This window comes from Cervus canadensis, chromosome 2, assembly GCF_019320065.1.
Source record: "Cervus canadensis isolate Bull #8, Minnesota chromosome 2, ASM1932006v1, whole genome shotgun sequence".
In the NCBI taxonomy this organism is placed as follows: Eukaryota; Metazoa; Chordata; class Mammalia; order Artiodactyla; family Cervidae; genus Cervus; species Cervus canadensis.
This window is the reverse complement of record NC_057387.1, coordinates 32014232-32034554: the sequence shown is the minus strand read 5'-3', so window position 1 is coordinate 32034554 and position 20323 is coordinate 32014232. Positions and strand designations below refer to the sequence as shown.

The following is a 20323-nucleotide window of genomic DNA, read 5'->3' as shown; positions in this document are numbered from 1 at the left end:
AATAGCCCAGACTCTAGAATTCTTTCTCCCCTTAATCTTTGGTAAATGAACACCAATTTTATTTGGGGGCAGTGCTCGGTTGAAATATCTGATCTCTCAGGCTTACTTGCAGATTTACACAGGGATAGCTAGTAAAATACAGGTAAACATCCCTGGGAATGCTGTCCATCCCTTAATAAAAGGCAAATGCCCAAGAGGAGAAGACTGCATGTGAGCCTCATCCTTCCCTTTCTTCCTGCCTGGAGAGAGGAGATGAGTGGGAGGAGCCGCCGGCTCCTGACTCTGGGAAGAAAAGCCTCATGCTCAGAGGGAGAGCAGGAAGCTAGACTGCTCTAAGGTACTTCAAGACTTTCTTGACAACATCACTGGACTCCCTACTTCCTGACTTCCTGTTATATGACAAAAAATTTTTAAGAAAGTTATTCAATTGGGTAAGCCAACATAAGTTTCTGTTACACGGGAAGGCAAATGTAATCCTAACTGATGCCTAAAGATTGCCAGAGGGCTATGCCTTTTTGTGTCTTCAAAACTTCATCAAGCAATAGCAGTTCTTGTGTTGGTTCTGTCACCAAGATCACTTCCTCTGGGCTTAGAACCCAGCCAGCTCAGATCAGCTCACCACATTTATCAGGGAAGAAAACTTGTGGCTGAATTCTCCCAGCAGAACTCCCAACTGGCCTGGGCGTGCATCTCAAACTCAGCTGAGCTCTTCCTCCATTGTTCACCTTGTATATATCACTCAAGGGAAATGTAAAGAATTAAGTTCCATGAACTGCTTTTATTCTTCCCAAGGGAGAATAGGGCATCCAGGAAAATGCTTCTGGGCTAAAAGTTCCCTGAGAATTAAAAACGTGATCTTCCTAAACCCAGGGATAGAATTTTCTCCCTCCCTGTTTCAAACCATTGAAGGCATGAGATTGTTCCCCACTGACGAGTCTGTAGATCATGAATCTCAACCTTTTGGAATCTGTAAGTACTTAAGGCTTTTTAAGGAGGAAATGATGATTTCATGATTGTATCATCTGTCAGATTTTTCTCAGTTCGACCACCATCTGAGTGTTTACTGTGTATCTATATTATTCACAAAATGAGCAAATGCTTTAAAAGAGACCTGCAAATAAACCTGCTTAGAGATGCTATCAATAAAACAAATGTAAGAAACAATAAGAAAATATCTGGAATGGCCTTTCTCCTCCTGGTTAAGCTCTTTATTTGTTATATTATAAGGCAAAAAACAGGGACAACTAATTGGATATGAAACAATAAATCCCTGAAATATGGTTGACATTTATTATTGGTAATGGGGTTATTGACCTAAGTTTTTGCCTTGAGATATTAACTAATAAGAGAAGAAAGTTTTCCAATTACTAAGATATTTAAAAAATGAACCATCTAGACCATGAACACAAGCTTCCTTAAATATTTCACTGATGCTCAAAGTTATTACAATACTTACTCCAGTACTTAACAGAATTTCTTTAAACATAATGATTAACATATATAAGAATCTTTTGGTCTTTCTCAGTAATTGCAAAACACAAAAATCCACACGCCCTTAGGGAAACCCTTGCTTTTTCTACCATGAAAAAATTGACTGAAATCATGCACAAAATGCAACATGGCAACAAAAAAAATGCAACCTTTTGTCAGGCATTATTGAAAGATGCATAGATAGCAGTAAAATTTTTAAGAAATAAATATTAAGGCAAAATATGTCTTCTAAGTTTGCTTTATGTTTGATTAAAAGTATAGAGATTTCTGGGACTTCTTGTTGGTTCAGAGGTTAAGACTCTCAACTTCCATTCCATGGCTGTGGATTTGATCGCTGGTCAGGGAACTATTAGAATCCCACTGGACAAAAAAAAAAAAAAGCAAGCTCAGTCAAACCCACTTTGGCTATGATTGCTGTGCCTCACAATTCAGAGTAATTTCAAACCCACTCATTCAGGTTGTGTGAGGTGGACAGTGCTCAGGGACTTTCACAAAACTATAGAGATTTCTAAACTCTCAATTAATGGTATTTGCTAGATTTTGTTTAAAAACTATTAGTAGAAATACAGGAGAAAGAACTAATTTCAAACCACTAAGGGAAAGACGTGGGAGAGTAAATGACTTCCTTTAAAAATGTTTTACTATCTAATTGTTAGTAATAATAACTATTAACTGGAATAAAAAGAGGAACTTGGGGCATTGTTACAAAGATAGAAATACACATGATATTCATTTACTTGACAGCAAAGAAATTAAAGCCAGATGTGCACAAAACTTTTCTAACTTGTTTGAAGATCTTTTAAATGAGAAATTGCCATAGGTTTTGGCTTCATGCTATTAAAATTACTGCGTGTGTACATGCTCAGTCACTCAGTCATGGTTGAGTCTTTTGCAATTTCACGGACTGTAGTCCACCAGGCTCCTCTTTCCATGGGATTTCCCAGGCAAGAATACTGGAGTGGCTTACCATTTCCTTCTTCAGGGGATCTTCCCGACCCAGGGATCGAACCCGCATCCCCTGCATTGGCAGGCTGATTCTTTACCACTGAGCATGTGGGAAGGACAATTAAAATGATTAAAGTATAATAATTATGTAATATATAACAAATAATTTAGATAGTGTTTCTGTTTGCTTCAAAGAACAGACTGGTGTTAGAGCAATCATGTGATGCTTTTTGAATACTGCTTTATACTGGTGATTGTCTTATCCCATGGGAGCGCTCTTTGCCTTCTGACCTAAGTGAAAGCTCGGTGTTTCTTATTCTTTCCTGGCCTCTCCTCTCCCCTGACACCTTCCACCTTGCCCTGGTGCCAACCAGTGTTCTGCAGGTGCCTCCTCTGTAAATGTGAATGTCAAGTTCAGGCCAGCAGGGACCGCCTCACTCTTGCAGCCTACGTTGTGAGGCCTGTGTGTTTAAGTCACTCTGGCGCCCTGATGGCCACAGGATAAACTCCTAGCTTCCAGGAAGCAATATTGTGCTTCTGCCTCACTCGGTCTTTATCAAATTCAACATCCCTGCCTCTCCTGATCCCGCTTGAGGCACTTTCCTCCCCCTGCTTGCTTGAGGTCCATGCACCAGGACGCTACTCAGATCCCATTTCTTTCTTGCACCTCGCTGGCCCTGCCCCCGCAGTCCTCCCTGGACTGCCCCTCCTCAGAGCTTTTCTCCAGCACTGCTCTGCACAGTCAGGGACTGTCAGCTCTTACTGCGATGAGGATGTCTGTCCTCTTCACCTGGACCGTCAGACCTGCGAGCCCTGGACTGTGAGCTTTCGTGGAGCCTCAGTGCCGAGAACAGAGCCCTGTGAACAAGAGCAGGTACAGAACCCAGGCCTCGTGACTCACTGTGCGTGGCTGCCGCCGTATGCAGTAAGTGCACACTGGTGACAGTGTACTGGCTGGGGTCCGGCAGAGACCTGTCTGCCTGTCACTTGGACATTTGTCTAAGACGGAGGCAGTGGCCATGTGCTGTGACTTGAGAATCGCTGCCTGTCTGGTGGCAGAGGGGACATGTGGGGTCAGGAGACGTGAGCTGCTCAGCCAGGTCTGGGGACAGCTGCCTACGCTGAGGCCCAGGAACCAAGGGCTGGATGCTGGCTCACTCCTTGGGTCAGAGTTACGGTAATAACTGCTGTTTGGGCCAAAATACATTTAGTGACACCCTGGGAGGTTTTGGGTGCAGGCATCATCCTTTAAAAATACATGAGAACTTAAGGGGTTTTTTTTCCCCACACCTGTTGGGGAAACTCGTCCACATGTCTGGGCTAATATTAGGGCTGTTTATTTTCCAAGGCTGACGTTTTCTTGTCCATCTAGGATTGCTGCTAGAGATAGAATGAATGATATTTACTTTGGCACCCTTGGTCCAGAAAGGATTACCAAGGGTAAGTAGGAGCATGTTCAGGCAACACAGAGAGACAGACAGACAGACAGACAGATGCCGTGAAATATGCAGGCTATGCCAACCAGGCCATGATCTAACCCACAGTTGCTTCTGGGGTTCAAAGTGCCCCTACACAAAGGAGATTAGTTAGAGGAGGACATTTCAGGTGGGGGATTGATAGGTTCAAAATCTCATTTTAGATATAAAAGAAAAAGCAGCTCTTTCAGTGGGGAGGGCTGTTCTTGGGAAAAAAAAGAAGGTCTGTAAGGGAACAGTCTCTCTTCCTAAAACAAAACCAAACTCTTCCAAACTTTGACTGGTGAGGGGGTGCAGTTCGGGGTTTTAAAGCATCTCTTTACCTCTGGGCTTTGCAGCCCCTTTGAGTACGAAGCTCGCCCATTCTTCTGGTCAAATGAATTTGACTCAGTACAATGAGGCAAGCTGGAATTCTAAAAGGGATTCGACACACAAAAACAATGTAGAAGAGAAAAAGAAAATTAAGTACAGAAACAGTTGCAATATCCAAATATAATTTATTGATGCTATACTAGAATTTCTTCTACCCCGCACCTTCCTCCCCCTCCCTGCCCCGCCAGCCCCCCACTCGTTGAAAATCCCTAGAAAAATCTCTCCTTTGTAGTGTTTAGGCTCTTCCTAATCTGGAAGCCTTGGAAAACTGATTTGCAAGTGGCTGATGAGTAAACAGGAATATGGCCAGGTTTGATGGGTCTCCAGTAGCAGGGAAAAGAAAAAAAGGCATCCAACCCAGAGGACAGCCCCTAGCCAATAGGACTAAAGGCTGCCGGAAAAATTCAAGGGACATTTTTTTTCAATATACAAAAATCTATTTTATTTTTATATCAGCAACCAACAATAGCAATAAAATTATTTAAAGATGATACCACTTACAACAGCTTCCATTATGACTACAGTCAGTAAAGAATCCACCTGCAGTGCAGGAGACCTGGGTTTGATCCCTGAGCCAGGAAGATACCCTGGAGAAGGAAATGGCAACCCACTCCAGTATACTTGCCTGGAGGGTCCCATGGACAGAGGAACCTCGTGGGCTACAGTCTACAAGGTCACAAGAGTTGTATACAACTTAGTGACTAAACCACCACCACCACCACTACTCACAAAATAAATGTTATATAAGTAAGGATCTGTCTGGAAGTGATGTAACCTGTGGATATTTCTGGTGAGTACCTAGCAAAAGATATGCTCATTTCCTACAAAGACTACTACAAGACAGTATTTAGAAAAAGCCCTGGATATGACAGGGCTGCCCAAGAGGCTCATCCGGGCCCCTCTCCCCAGGCAGCACTAGGCATGATCACCCCACACCGTTCTCCTGGATGCTTGAAGCCCTTTGGATTACAATATGCTTATGTCAAAATGTTAACTTTCACAGTCTTAGGGAGAGAGTCCAAGGAGACATCATCTTCCCATTGAGCACCAAGGAGCCTATCGTTGTTGTTGTTGTTCAGTCGCTAAGTCATGTCCAACTCTTGGCAATCCTGCGGCACACCAGAATTCCCTGACCTTCACTATCTCCCTGAGTTTGTGCAAATTCATGGACATTGAGTCACTGATGCCATCCGACCATCTCATCCTCTGTCGTCCCCTTCTCCTTTTGCCTCAATCTTTCCTAGCATCAGCGTCTTTTCCAATGAGTCAACTCTTTGCATCAGGTGGCCAAAGTATTGGAGTTTAGGCTTCAGCACCAATCCTTCCAATGAATATTCAGGGTTGATTTCCTTTAGGATTGACTGGTTTGGTCTCCTTGCTGTCCAAGGGACTCTCACGAGTCTTTTCTAGCACCACAGTTTGAAAGCATCAATTCTTTGACACCCAGCCTTCTTTGTAGTCCAACTCTCATAACCATAAATGACTACTGGAAAAATCATATTTTTTACTTTCTCGGCAAAGTGATGTCTCTGTTTTTTAATACACTTTCTCGTTTGTCATAGCATTTCTTCCAAGATCAAGTGTCTTTTAATTTTGTGGCTGCATCACCATCTGCATTGATTTTGGAGACCAAGAAAATGAAATCTGACACTGTTTCCACATTTTCCCCATCTATTTGCTGTGAAGTGATAGGACTGGATGCCGTGATCTTTGTTTTCTGAATGTTGAGTTTTAACCCAGCTTTTTCACTCTCCTCTTTCACTTTCATCAAGAGACTCTTTAGTTCTTCTTCTAGCCTGTGCTAGGCCTCAAAAAATAACTCAGAGCAAGGAGAGATGCCCTGGCAGGTGGGTAGGACAGGTTAGGTCCTGCCCAGACCTAGACCCACTCCTACCAAAAACAGCAATGCCAGGCTGTGGTACAGGGGTATTAGCTAGGGCCAGAGTGGGGACTGGCTCCTGAGCTCTGCCTGAAGACAGAAGGAGCACCGTTGAGTGAGTACTCTTATGGTTAAGTGCAATTCACTTGATTCCCCTACCAGCCTCTGGAATAGGGGGAGAAATAATAAGCTGAGGAAGTTACTTTGGGCTTCCCTCATGGTCCAGTGGTTAAGAATCCAGCTGCCAATGCAGGAGACACAGGGTTCAATCCCTAGCCCAGGAAGATCCCACATACCACGGAGCAACTAAGCGTGTGTGCCAAACCACTGAGCCGGTGCTCTAGAGCTGTGCTTTGCAACAGGAGAAGCCACTGCAATGAGAAGCCCGTGGACCACAACCAGGAGGAGCGCCCGCTCTCTGCAACTGGAGAAAAGTCCACACAGCAACACAGACCCAGAACAGCCAAAAATAAAATAAATGAATAAATAATTTTTAAAATAATGGAGACTCAGAAATGTTAAACAACTTGCCTAGGGACATCAGGGGTACAGAAGCCATAAAGGGCAGGGCTGGGGTTGAACTCAAGCCACCTAGCTCCAGTCTGCTCTCAGCTATGACTTCCACAGCTGTGGCTTCTATTTCTTGGCCTGATCGGCCCCTTTGCTAAAATTCAGTCTTGGTGACGGGCCCCAGTTCTTCCCCTGAAATCCTTGGCACTTGTAGCCCCAAAGGACCTCACTGCCAGGAGATACCTGACATCGCGGGTCCCCTCAGCCCCCGAGGGCCCCAGGCCTTGATGCACTGTTGTCATGAGGGCGTCTGCTCCTTTTTAGGTCCCCTCACCATCGCCTGCTTAGCTTCCCCGGAGCACCCCACTTTCTCTCCTTGGCTCACTAGGCGGGCTGAGCAAGCAGCATCCGCCAAGGGGCTTGCAGCAAAACAAACGGCAGCAGCCCCAGAGGCCTCTGAAGCTTCCATTGAGCAAGCAGCCTGCAAGCCTCCGCAGGCAGTGCCCTTGGGGAGTGTCGCCGTTCATCACGTGTTTGGCTGCAGTCGGTTCAGATGCCATGTGGACTGGACTCTGCTGGGAAAAGAGGATAGCTTTCTGGGAGCTGAGGGGGCAACTCGGGGGGGGCGGTGTTGGGGAGGAGTGGGGCTGGCTGCTCTTGGACCCCTTCAGCCTGCCTCAGAGCCAACATCTTTGCTCCATTCTGATGTGGAAGAATGTGTTTGCTTGTTTGCTATTCAGACTGCAGTTGCTGTCCAGGGGTTTTCTTTGAAGCACTGGTAAATTCTGAGGCACATAAGGACATTCCTGGCTCAGTGATGTGCTCACAACACATGGGTTCAGCTGATCCAAGGCCGATCCTTATCCCCACCCCCATCCCCCACTGCTTATAGACTTGCTGCTGCTGCTAAGTCGCTTCAGTAGTGTCCGACTCTGTGCAACCCCTGGCAGCCCACCAGGCTCCTCCATCCCCGGGATTCTCCAGGCAAGAACACTGGAGTGGGTTGTCATTTCCTTCTCCGATGCATGAAAGTGAAAAGTGAAATTGAAGTCGCTCAGTTGTGTCCGGCTCTTCGAGACCCCAGGGACTGCAGCCTACCAAGCTCCTCCATCCATGGGATTTTCCAGGCAAGAGTACTGGAGTGGGTTGCCATTTCCTTCTCCAGCTTACAGACGTGCATCTTTCCTAAATCTGTACATTCCAGATACTACCACTCTCCCCACAACCCCACAGAAACACACTCCTACATACATTTAGGAGACTTCCCTGGTTGTCCAGTGGCTAAGACTCCATGCTACCAGTGGTCAGGGAACTATTGGTTTGGCCAAAAAGTTCATTTGGATCTTGCGTACCATTCTATGGAAAAACCAGAATGAACTTTTTGGCCAATCTAGTCTATCCCACGTGTCTCAACTAAGAGTTCGCATGCCGCAGCTGAAGGTCCCACACGTTGCAATGAGGATCGAAGATCCTGTGTGCTGCAACCGAGACTCAGTGCAGCCACATAAATACGTAAATAACTTAAAAAATAAAAACATTTAGAATCTGGGTCCTTATTCCTTTCCTGAAAAGGTAAACTTCATTTCAGCCTATTTTAGGCTTGGCTATGCCCTTAGCCACTATCTTGTTCTCCCTTTTAGTGGGATGTGACCCTCTAAATTCAGTCACTATTTTTAACCCTCATTACCACAATTCCCATCTACCTCACCTCCAGGACAGGGCCACCTTCTGAGGAAGCAAATACCCTGTAGACCTTTCTATCGCATAGTATCTAAACCACATCATATTTTTTTTCTAGTCGGTTTTATTGGTATATAATTTACATGGAGTAAAAACACCCTTTTTAGCTGTATGATTTTTGGCAAACACAAACAGTTGTGTAAACACCACCACAATCAAGATACAGAACAGTTCCATTGCCCTAAAATGTTCTTTCATACACCTTTGTAGTCAGCTACACTGCCCACCCCCAGCCTCTCACAAACACCAGTTTGGGCAGGTGTTTTTTCCCTCCTAGTTTGCCTTTTCCAGAATGCCACATGAATGGACCCTGGAGTCTGACTTCTTTCATTCAGCACAACCCTTTTGAGAGTCATCCATGTTGTTGCATGTATCTGAAACCCTTTCTTTATTAATGCTAGGTAGTATTCCAAGGTATGGATGTACCACAGTTTATGTATCCATTCGCCAGTTGAAGAACATTTGGGTTGTTTCCAGTTCTAGACAATTATGAATAAAACTGCTATAAACATTCATGTAGAGATTTTTACGTGGACATATGTTTTCACTTTTTCTGGGGTATGTACCTAGGAAAGGGATTTCTGAGTTGTAAGGTAAGCATATATTTAACTTTTAAGAAACTGCCAAACTGTCTTCCAAAATGGCTGTAATATTTTGCATTTCTACCAGCAGTTGCATGAAAGAGTCAGTTGCTTCACACTCTCACAAGTGTTAGGCATCTCTAGTTTTCCCAGTCCACCCTCCTTCCATTCTAAAGATGTGCTTCATGATACTTTAATGATCTATTTCTGTGTTTCTTCTCTTCAAGTGGCAGCCTAAATGGCAGGAGATGGGATCTGTTTATTTCGATATTGCCTACACAAAACACATCAGGGTAGGAGCTCAAGAAATCTTGAATGAATGAATGAGTGAACATTTTCCAGGATGCTTGGAAGTTTCTAGAGGACAGAGCTGTTGATGCTCCACCACTCTCACCTGGAAAACACCACGATTAGACCACCTTCCCACCAGTGATGGGGCCATATCTGGCTCACCCCTTCCTCACCTCTTCTTGAAGTCATGCCATCCACAGTATCCTCCTGCTCCCTTTCTCTTAGGATACTCTGCCCAAACATTAGCCTCATTCCTTTGATAATAAACTGAATGTACAGAGGCCCTCCCCTCTAGTCCCAGGTATGGCCAGTGAGCTCCCCAGAAGACAAGCTACTGGGGAGATCAAGCATTATGGAATTAAGAGGGAATTATAATGAAGGACAGGCACTTCTGCCTGAAAAGTTCAAACCAAAGCCGAGAAGTTGGGTGAGGATATACTGATATCTCAGGGTGGACTGAGGGAGATGCAGCCCAACAACCTGATAGCCCCGAGTCCACACATTCCTGTGAGTCATCCCACAGTGTGGCTACCAGACTTCTTTAGTGAGTCAAGCTGATAGTTGAAGGAGCTGAGCACAAACTGTGAGCATAAGCAAATTAATTCCCAGAGAAACAAGAAGACAAGCAGAAACATTATGTGAAGAGGGTTCCAAGGCTGCAAAGTGGAGAGGAATTGCCTGCTAGAGCTGGCGTGGAGGTGAAGAATCGGAGGTCTAGGGTGGGGAAGGGACATGCCCCTGGTCACACAACTAACACTGGAACCTAGGTTTCTGGACTTTTTAGAGAGAGTTTTGAATCCAGAAATCTGGCTGTTGGTCAGGAAAATCTAGTCTAGAAAACTTATCTTTAAAGAGCAAGCAAAAAGCTAAAAATAGGAAGCAAATCCCTTTTGAGCTCATATCTGTTTGGACTGTCTCATTCCTACCCCAAATACCCGCACTTGCCCTGCCTCGGGCTACTTGGGTTTAACCCTGGGAGTGTGGAGCAAGAGGATGGTTTCTCCTTCTTTAGAGGCAGACATTGCAGCAAAAAGAGGGCTAGCTGTTCCTGGAAATATTTAGGCTTAGTTTTGCCAGAAGGCAGACAACCATGTGGGGTAGTTTCTAGTTTAGGATATGGCAGAAGGGGGGTGGGTTATGGGGTGGGGGAGGACACTGTCCCTGCCACATGCTTCAGGAATCTTCCCTCTTGCTGACAGTTGTACAGTGACTCAGGCAGGCAGCTGGTGGTGGAGGAGGAGGCTCTGAACACACGTAAAAGGCTAAGAGTGACCTGGAACCAAACCACACAATCACTCACAATTACCTTACATTTCTTTAAATTATTAACACCACGACCTGGACACATCCCCTCTTCTGCCACAAATTTCCCTAGCGTTGTTAATACTAATGACCTCAAAACTGATTTAATATAGTAATTTTTTTTTTTTTGAGAAACCCCCTGCCCGCCACCAACCCCCATTCTCTGAAATCTTTCTTGATCTGAACTAAACCCTACTGAAGGAACAGGCTCAACTGCCCTATTTGCTTCATGTGACACCCCGCCCCCCGCCAGCTGACAGGACCAGAATCAGATCCTGTCTCAATGCTGAACTATGAGTAAAACTTTTCCCCTTTTCCCTTCTTGGTTCTTTGACTGGCATGCTAATTAAACTGACACAAGACAGATGAACAGGAGAAAAAAACCCACTACAATTTTGTGTGTATAGGAGCTCATAGAAATATGAGACTCAAAGAAGTGACCAAAGCAGGCAGCTTTTATACCTTTTAGACAAAGAAACAATACATTTGAGAGGAATTGACGAGACAAAGAAGTTGGAGTTTGGGGCAGTAAACTGGCGAAGAAGGAACAAAGTTTGCTCATATAGACTCCCCTGCTATCCAAAGGTAGAACATTCCTGTGAAATCTTTCAAAAGCTCAACTGGTATAAAGCAAAGAAACCATTACCTAAGGAAACATCTTGCTAATGGATACACGAAATAAATGGAGATACAGCACAGGTGCTCACAGACACAGTTCAAAGCTGTGGGGGCTTGGTGCTAAGATGTTGAGTTCTTGTGGGGAGGAGCTTGGCGGGGCCACTCCTGCCACACAGGGTGCACGCTGTCTCTAAAACAGCCCTCTGCAAAACAATTGTTGAATGCTATTTTTGCTTCTCACACATTTTTATAAACCTCTTCATATTTCTTTCAGTTAGCAAAAACAGGTGCAAATGTAGGGTTTTTTGTATAAGTGAAGTGGCGTAAAGCAAACTTTCCAAAAGTGGAAGATACCTGTACATCCTTTTCAGCTCTAAATTCTCTATCTCTGGTGACAAGGATGCCTTCTGTCTCCTGGCACAGGGACGGTACCTTTCATGTGGGAGATTTATTTCTGCTTTCAGGGAGCAAAGGAAGGTCAGAGTATTGTTCTTGCATTGGCTGCTTAAGGTAATTTTGTTTTCAAGATTTTTTTTAAATGTGGACCATTTTTAAAGTCTTTATTGAATTTGTTACCATATCAATTTTGTTTTATGTTTTGGTTTTCTTGGCCATGAGGCATGTGGGATCTTAGTTCCCCAAACAGGGACCAGGCCTTCTCTGGTGGCTCAGACAGTAAAGAATCTGCCCACAATTTGGGAGACTTGGGTTCTATCCCTGGGTTGGGAAGATTCCCCTGGAAGAGGGCATGGCAACCCACTCCACTATTTTTGCCTGGAGAATCCCCATGGACAGAGGAGCCCGGTGGGCTACCATCCATGGGGTCTCAAAGAGCTGGACACAACTGAGCGACTAAGGGACCAGGGACCAGACCTGCAGTCTTTGCATTGAAAGGTGAAGTCTTAACCACTGGACCACCAGGGAAGTCCCCTAAGATAACTTAGCTCCATATAATCCATGTGTCAAAGTGGCATATTTGGGGCAGCTTGCCCTGAACCCCATTGCTGGTCAATAACCAATCAGAGTCACCCTCTCAAGAATTTAAAATACAGAGCCAGAACTCAATCAGAATTCAAAGATTACTGCAAGGGCTTCACCCACAAACCACAGGCTGAAGTTATCAGGAAGCAGAGAAGCTTCTTGAGTAAGCTGAAGAGAGGAAAATGGCACCACATGTAAATAGACAAGACATCATGGAGGCTTCCAAGAAAGAGAATCAAAGAGAGTGTCTACCTTGAACTCTTAAGTGCTCAAATTTTCTAGATTCACTTTGCAAGAATCTAGGCTATAGTTTGTTTCCATGAGCTGCACTGTAACCTTATAATATTGTTATTTGTTTTAGTCCCTCGGTCACGACTGACTCATTTGTGAACCCACTGACTGTAGCCCACCAAGTTCCTCTGTCTATGAGATTTTCCAGGCAAGAAAATGAGTGGGTTACCATTTCCTTCTCTAAGGGAACTTCCCAACCCAGGGAATGAAACTGGTCTCCTGCATGGCAGGCAGATTCTTTACCACAGAGCCACTGGGGAAGCCTCAACCTTACAATAATTTCCTTCATTATTTTGGCTTGCATGAGTGCTTTTCCATTCTTTGCATCTAGTAAACCTATCCTAAGATGCCTTCATCTTCATGTTATCTGGTTTCACATATTATAAAAATGATCATTCCCAAATCTCCAAGGGATGGCCCTGGAATTGGTAGTGGTGTCTAAGTCTCTACAGTTCCCATGACAATTGACTTGGCAGAGTGAAAGACCATTATGAAGCCGAGCAAGGAGAGAAAGAAGGAAAGTTCCACTTCTATAACTGCATAAAACGTTTCCTAGAGAAAATGAGCCTGGAAGCCAAAAAAGGGCATCTAGTTAATGATGGAAAGTGTCTTCCACCGACTTGGCTTGGTCCCTAGACAGGAAGTGTTCTGTGTTTCTTAAGCTGTTTCCTTCATTCATTCTGTAAACATTTACTGTGTACCAATGTGTGCCTGATCCTGGGCTTGGTGCTGAAGAAACAGAGAAATAAAGACACAGTTTCTTCTCAATTTAGTGAGGGAGACAAACACGCTAGTGCTTTGTTGGTTAGTTCTACACCTAAGCCTTTATTAGGGTCTGCGTTCTCTAAGAGTTACTTATCTCTGTGTCTGTCTTATATATGAGATGAAGAGTACAGAAAGAACAGGGACCCCTGGTTATCATGCAGAGTCTGGCAACGAGGAATTAACTGGAAAATTGATTAGTTCAATTCTAGTTAAAACTGTGGGTTTGAACTGTGTTATTGCTCCATGTCTACTGATGGTGATCCTGGCCATGACATGTTACTCTTGGGAATATGTGCTCCTGGGTCACAAAAGGAGACCTCAGAGGGGTGAGAGAAAGGTGGTTAAAATCACTCAAAACCATGAACTCAAAACACATGCCCTCTAGGTGTGGGTGAATGGTGTTGTAGAGAGGTCCCCCAGGATGCACAGATAAAGCCATTCATCTGGGAAATAAAGGCAGTAGCAAAACCAGTTGTTTCAAAGCTTATTGGATGCCCTAAGAGTTCTAAGGGAGTCACCAGGCTTTAGAAGCTATTGGGTTATAGGGAGGACCTGAGATCATTAGGACCTGAATGTATGCTTTATAACCTGTTTATGCAAAGAATGAGTTGATAGAAATGGAGTAGCTTTCATGGTGTCCAGGCAAAAAAGAGCCAGTGAACATCAGTGTTTCTAACTCTGTCAGAAGGTGAGGGAGCCCTGACCAACCCCCATGGGTACCTGGACTCCTTGGTGGGAATTCTTCTAGAGCAGAGATGTAGGTACCTGGCTCCCATGGCATGTATGTTAACCATTAAAAGTATAAACCAAGCTCCTGCCCCCACATTCTGGCTTAATACCATCCAGACAACTCCTGACTCCAAGCAGTTTGGGAACAACATTTCTCAAGGCAATTCTGAGTTACCATCAACCTCTTAGGAGGTTAGTTGGCATGAGTTAGTCCTTCAGTGCATCTAAATCCAACAGCATCATCTTCAGGCAGAGAGAGCAAGATTTTGTATTCAACACAGCATGAAAACAACAGCCCTACAATCTCATGCAGAAATGGTGCATCATGTCACTGCGCCAAAAACAAACTCAAGATTGACAAACATGGAAAGGCAGGGGGAAAGCTGCAACAGTGAGTTGATAATAGGCAGTTCCCCCAATAAGCTCTCAGTGGCGCTGAGACCTTGGTCATGTGTATTTACCATGACAGCTAACACATTTTTAATTAGTAAGAGACTCAAGTTTAACTGAATTGCTAAGGACCTGTAAACTGTCCTTTCCTTCTGAAGCTTCTGCTTTCAGCACCACCTACCGTCCCACACAGTGGCAAAATTTTAATTTAGCCATCTCCTTCAACTATTTCAATAATCACAGGGGCCAGACTCACTTGATGGGGTGATATTACAAGTGAAGTCAAGAAAGAACACATCATTAAAAGTGTTCAGGCCTAGCGGAATGCCTTTGAAATTGCTTGCTTTTTAGCTGGAAATGTGAAATAGCATAGCGGCATGATGCCTGCATTAGGAAGATAATAGAAATGTAATGCTATGCCCTGTGCCACTTTTAAAGCTGTGGGCAACTCTGTGCTCCAACAAATTAACAGAGGCATGTTCTTTTCTTTAAGAGAATAAGATTTATTGGTGAAACGGACAGCCTGCCACGTTTCCTATTCAGTCACCTCATCTGCCCCTGAAACAACTCATCCACTACTAACCTTGGGGTTCTTCCTTTCTGATGAAACCTAGGTCCTTCACTGTCCTTCAATACCAAGACCTACAGACTGACATTCAAGCCAGCAGCACTGCCATGGGAGCTGAGAGTGCCAGTGTTTCCACTTCTAAAGCCTGGTACATTTTGTTCTAAACCAGATTCCAAAAAGGTCTGGGTAGGAAGTCATATTGTGAACAGTGCAGCCCTAGGACCCCTAGGAGAGGGTACAGGAGCAGGGCCCACCTCTGATTAAATGTAAGTGAAAGTCACTCAGTCGTGTCCAACTCTTTCAACCCCATGGACTCATGGAATTCTCCAGGCCAGAATACTAGAGTGGGTAGCCTTTCCTTTCTCCAGGGGATCTTCCCAACCCAGGGATTGAACCCAGGTCTCCTGCATTGCAGGCATTCTTTACCAGCTGAGCCACAAGGGAAGCCCAAATGTAGGTTCACCCTAAAAAATTTGATACGGTTGTATTAGAGTTATGGGCTTCCCAGGTGGCTCAGTGGTAAAGAATCCGCCTGCCAACCAGGGGAGGAGAGTTTGACCCCTGGGTGGGGAAGATCCCTTGGAGAAAGAAATGGCAACCCACTCCAGTATTGTTGCCTGGGAAATCCCATGGACAGAGGAGCCTGGCAAGCTAAAGTCCACGGAGTCTCAAAGAGTTGGACATGACATATCCTACAACAATAATTATAGGATCACACTATGTGCAAATTTACAATACCCTTTCTTTGTGTGAGAAGTATAAAGAATTCTCCAGAGAGACTCATCAAAGAATAAATCAAAGTTTCCTTGGGAAGGTCACCTCTCTAGACCTCGAATTCTTTATTCGTAAATTGAGATGATTTTGAGTCTGTGGTTTTCCACGAGGGATGACTTTGCTCCTCTGGAGTCATTTGGCAGCACCTGGAGATATTTTTGGTTGTAACAATGTGAAATATGCGGTGTTACTGGCTTCTAAGGATGCTGCCAAACATTGTACAACTCACAGAACAGCCCCTCACGGCAAAAAAATTATTTGGCTAAAATGTCAATAGTGTCAAGGTTTAGAAATCCTGGAGTAGATGATCTCTAAGTTACATCAAGCTATAAGACTATCTACCCATCTGTATGAGTTTTAAAAACATACATGAGCATGTGTAATTAGGACCTCCTGAGTTTTGATGGCAAGGCCCAAGGCATTTATCTCAGGTATCAGGAGGGCTTCCTGTTTCTGTCCTTACCTCCTAGGGCTGCCTTCCAGGCTAAGCAGACCCAGGGCCACCTGCTGCCATCTTAGCTGTCACTCCCAACATCAACAGAACATTCATTATCAAAGAAGGCATTTTCAGGGTTTCCCTGGTGGCACAGTGGATGGGAATCTGCCTGCCAATGCGGAGGACACAGGTTGGATCCTTGGTCCGGGAAGATTCCACATGCTGTGGAGCAAATGAGTCCATCTGCCACAACCACTGAGCCTGTGTGCTATAACAACTGAAGCCTGAGGGCCTAAAGCCCTGTGCTCCACAACAAGAGAAGCCACTGCAGTGGGAAGCCCGCACACCACAACGAAGAGAAGCCCCTGCTCACTGCAACTAGAGAAGCCCTGCACACAGCAACGGAGACGTAGTGCAGCCAAAAATAAATAAATTTTTAAAAGAAAGCATTTACAGTTAGAGAAGCTTGATGGGGTGGGGACAGGGTCCATGATGGCATCACTCTGTCAATCTGCTAGGTTATCACTAATCACTGGACTGTTCTCACTGTCAAACTTCTCTCATTGTCTGGTCAACTCTGTTCCTGTCTGTCAGCCATGTCTGCCAGGGAACCAGGAGTGCAGTCTTACTTCTCTGTGTCATGTCCATTTCTTTTCTCCTTTGGGACTTAGATCTGCCAGTTCTGAAGAGTTACCTTCTGCTGAGCAGGGGACTCAAGCTTCTCACTTCTCCCTGGATACTTGAATTCACTATCCTAAAGAGAGCATTGAGATTCAAGCTGTGAGTTCTTCTGCTGGGATTTAGAACACAAGAAAATGTTTGATGTGAATATCAATGGCACATGTGGTACCATTTCTCCCTCCTGCACCCATGGCAGACATCACTAATCAATTACAAAACCTTCCTCATTTGAACTGGAGCATTGCTAAATACCCTAAAGCCAATTCTGACTCTTCAGAACTGTCATGGTCATTTAATCAATTTGCCATCCCAGTTTTAAAACTATTCAAGTGAAGGTGGCAGTAGCTGTTGAGAGAGGCAGGAGATGAGACCTTCAACTAGACGGTAAGTTCTGTGAGGGCAAGGACAGGGTCTGTTTGATTCACTAGTCTATCCTCAGTATACACAGGAGTGGCTTAATACAAGTTTGTTGAATAAATGAAGAGCCTCCCACCTTATGGTCTCCCTAAGATACACACGGCCTGCTTGGCTCCAGGGGGTGAAAAAACTCTAATCTACAGCTCATGTTCCGGACTAATGCTACAGAAAGCAGCCTTGGGGAAGGAAGGGACGGAAGGAGGAGAGGTTATTTAGTGAGTGCTGCTCTCTGGTAAGAAAAGGGACTGTGGAAATGATGGTTTCCATTATTTCTATAAGAGGGATAATGGCTGTGAGTGAGAGCTTTGAAAGATCTGGTACCGTGTAACTTCCCTACATTTATTATTTTTTATTATCCCTTTCCTGTGGCGATTAGAGGGCTTTAGGTATTTTAAGCTATCATTTAGCGAGTGCTATGATCTAACAGCTTTATAAACATTAACGCACTAGACAATGACAAAAGGTTGGTTCTCTTTTTACCCCCATTTCTCAGAAATGGAGGCCCAGAGTGGTTAATTACATGCCCAGGTGCACTGCTAGTGGGGGACACAGCTCAGATTCACACGCAGGCCAGTATGCTTGCAAAGCCAATACCATAAATCCTCTAACAGAAACAGCCTGAGTGCTTGTGTTTGGTGGCTGCCCTAGGGTGGGAGGAGAGGGTGTTCTAGCTCTCTGCCAAGTTTTAAGAGCTCATTGGGGGAACCACTTGTTATCAGCTCACTTTTGCCACTTTCCCCCGGCAGTTCCGTGTTTGTCAGTCTTGAGGATCTGGGGTTCTGGGCACTCTACGGTATTTCTGGTCTACTGCCCCATCATTCCCATCATGCCCTGCTTACTGCCCACCACCCCCTATTCTACTGTCTATCATCCTCTGGTCCTCTGTCCCACCATCTCTTCATTGTCTCCCCCACCATTAGGGCTGCCCTATGTAGTGAATAAAACACAGGATGGTTTTTATTTTTACAGTTAACTTTGAGATTCAAATCACAAGTAATGTTTTAGTATAAGTATGACCCATTGACTATTCGGGATATACTTATAGTAGGAAATTAGTCATTGTTTATCCAAAACTCAAATTTAATTGGCCATCCTATGTTTTATGGAGCAATTCTACCCAGTAGATAGCATTGTTGCTGGCTGTCATCCTCAGCATCCCTCACTGTACTGCCGCATCATATTTAGGTTCACTGATCCACCCTCCCCTGTTCCACTGCCTGACTACCCCCAGGGGAACTCCCGAGTAACTGTCACCTGTACCCTGCCCAGAGCTGCCCAGTGATCTTTCCCCAGTTCAGCCTCTCCTGGAGCCCTCCTTGAAGCAGTCAGCTGCAGTCCTGAGGACAGGACCCTAAGCATACTTTCCCATATCACTCAGATCCTCCCAGGGGCACGGGATTCAGAGGTGGCAGACTTGGGCTTCCTGTAGGGGTGATAAGGGGGCTCCTAGTTGGCAAAGTAATCAAGATGATGAGCCAAAACACATTGCCTTAAGGTTTGGGAAACGTCACTCCTCCAGTTCTGGACCAGAACAATCATTTTGAGGTGTCTTGAGGATGGGGGTGTGGGATTGAGTGGATGGAGGAATTGTTTCTCCCCCAGACTTGCCAACTGCAGACAGCATAAGTTAATGAGCCGTGGAAGTAGAATTCACCGAGGAAATGATGTGCAGCCACCCCCTGAAGGCTGTAAAGCTCCGGGCTTGGAGCAGGTGGGACCTAGAAGCTCACTGCCTGTTGCGGGTGGTGGGGGTCCGCCCCACCCCCTTCAGACATAACTAGAGGAAGGAAAGGATTTGGCCTTCATCAGGAACCCATAAATTGAGGAAGACAGAAAGCAGGGCGGGATCAGGAATTAGAAAATCTGTGCTTTCTGTATCGTCCAACCCTTGTTGTCATATCGCCCAATACAGCCACGCACGCACATGCGCACATGTGCACTCGTGCAGCCTTGTCAACCCGCGCATGCTCACAGCACAGGCGCTGGGAGCCGCTTCTCATCCCTCTTCTGCTCTTCGCGGTGAGCCAGTTTCCTCCGGTGTCTAGGCCTCCGTGTGTTCATCTGTCAGATTTAGGAGGACTCGAATCTCTCAGCCTTGCCTGTGAAGGCCCTGGAGTTTGGTATCCCCTCCGGACTATAAACTCCCCGAGGGCAGGGACTTGGCTTCAATCCCTGGGTGACTGAGCACCCAGGAACCTCGGGAGAAGCCTCAGGAGGGCCCAGCAGCACCAGCTTCTGTAGCGGCCGCTGTCTCTTGACCTGGGCTCTGCCCACAGAGGCAGAGGCTTTTCTCAAATGAGAGCCCAGGACCCACCCAGGACGCTCTGGCAGAGGCTGCAGGAGGACCCTGAATTCACAAGCCAGTCACGCCCGGCACCTGCACTGCAGTGCCTTGGGTCGAGCCAGGAGACTGAAGGTGAGAATACACATCTGGCAGGTCCCGCCTGGAGTCATTCACACACTCACAGCCACTGTAGCTGCCTTTTGATTTAGCTTAGTTAAGCCATCTGCCCACATTAAATGGCAAATTATCTCCATCACTCCCCTAGTCCCAGAGGGAAGAAAGAGATAAAGGAAACTGCCATCCTGGAGTGGAGCTGGAGGACCCTGCCCTGCCTCTGTTACTTCTCCCCTTTCCTGAGAGACAACCTCCAGTATTTACAAAATCTTCTTTTTTTGTCTCCAAAACTAAGGCCATCTGTTGCCTCATTGCTTCCTTTTCCTTTTCTTTTTTTTTTTTTTTAGAGTTAGGAGAGGAGCAGGGCTCATGCATGTCTGACCACAGATAAGCATTAGATAAGATTAGATAAGCACAGATAAGATTAGAGCTTTTCTTTGTTTTTCCTCTGCCTTGGGCATTTGCCTGTGACACCATCCTCTTCCAATAAGCCTGTGCTCTTTCGGCCTTCCCTTAGCTCTTGGTTCTGCTGAAGGGGCCCTGTGCGGCTGCAGGTGGAGGACTCCAGCAAAGCATCTCTGAAGGGACCTGCGAACCTCACCCAGGGTATGAGGATCGAGGCAGACCATAAAGTATTGCATCTCAATCATGTATCGGAATGGACTGTGTCCTTATGATTCTGACACCAA

General features: G+C 45.4%; 1 long non-coding RNA gene across 1 annotated transcript in view; it reads right to left on the bottom strand.

Annotated features, from left to right (window-relative positions):
• Positions 1–1564: 1564 nt before the first annotated feature.
• LOC122436562 overlaps positions 1565–20323 on the bottom strand; it is a 62422-nt gene continuing 43663 nt past the window's right edge. Inside the window, exon 7 of the long non-coding RNA XR_006268041.1 lies at positions 1565–1851. This is a non-coding gene — a long non-coding RNA (uncharacterized LOC122436562). The remainder of the gene's footprint in view (positions 1852–20323) is intronic.